The sequence below is a fragment of the Marmota flaviventris genome, chromosome 5 (genome assembly GCF_047511675.1).
Source record: "Marmota flaviventris isolate mMarFla1 chromosome 5, mMarFla1.hap1, whole genome shotgun sequence".
Taxonomy (NCBI): domain Eukaryota; kingdom Metazoa; phylum Chordata; class Mammalia; order Rodentia; family Sciuridae; genus Marmota; species Marmota flaviventris.
Genome location: NC_092502.1, coordinates 66,957,560 through 66,958,839, shown reverse-complemented (window position 1 = coordinate 66,958,839; position 1,280 = coordinate 66,957,560).

The following is a 1,280-nucleotide window of genomic DNA, read 5'->3' as shown; positions in this document are numbered from 1 at the left end:
TAATAATGGTTAGTATCAGAGCCAACAGATATCTTTTCTATGACTTTCAGCTGGTACATGACAAAGATTAGATGGTAAGTAGGCAAGGTAACCATCTAATTACATTAGAAGCTCTATTAGTGCTGGTAGCAGGCCCGCCCTGGCCCCTGGGGACTCAACCCCCAGTTCTTTGTTATGCATGTCAATGTGGCCAGCTCACAAGGCCATGACACGGGCTTGCGGTTCCCTGTTTATCTGCCTCGAGCATATGTGTCTCTCGGGAACATCTTGACCTGTTCGAGCCTCCTTATAGGGGACGGTGACGTGATGGTAACCCAAGGACGCAGTTATTATTCTTCCCTCCTCACTTTTGAGTGATTTCCCGCAGCTGTTAAAAAGATATATAAGGGGGACAAATTTGGCAATAAAGCGCGCACATGCTCCCTCCTGGATGAAGAACCTTGGTGTCCTGCGTATTTTTAACCCCGCCGTCCCTCGCCGGACTCGGCTCCGTTAGCTGGTCGCGGCATATTAGCACTAAGGACATGTTATAGTTTCGTATCCTAACTATGGCATAGAACAATGCTGTATTTGTGGTATTTATTCATTTATTTAATAAATATGTACTGAGATTCGGTCATGTGCCAGGCTCTACATGCAATATAGACTCTTGTCAGCTCATTGGTAGTCTAAGTTCAAAGAAGTCTTCTTCTGTTTCTCCTACAAGTTGGATGCAAGCTTCCTGGATGAATCTGTTCCTCAGTGTTTCCAACTTGATAAGGCCACTGCGGAGTTTCTATCCAATACACCCATCATTTGTTTTAAGTGTGGATATGAGGTGTTCCCCAAAGACTTGTGTTGAAGTTTTGATCCTCAGTGCAGCAATGTTCAGAGGAGCTCTTGGGAGGTGATTGGACAGAGCCCTCATGATCCTTGATTAAGCCATTGCTGGGCTCATAGTTGAAGACATTATGAGGAGGTAGTGAAACTTGGGGAGGTGGGGTCTAATTGAAAGGATGGGTCAGTGGAGTTGTGCCTTCGAAAGGGATATCTTATCCCATGCCCCTTCCTTCCTCCCTCTGCTTCCTGTTTGCTATGAGGTAAGCAGCTTTTCCCTACTACACCCTTCCTCCATAAGTCCTGCCTCACTCCAAGTCCACAGCAATGGGACCAAGTGATTACAAACTGAAACCTGTGAAACTGTGAACCCAAATCATTCTTTCCTCTTCTAAATTGTTTTTCTCAGCTATTTTCTCACAGTGATGCGAAGTTGACTGAAGTACTATTCTTTGTGATCTGGG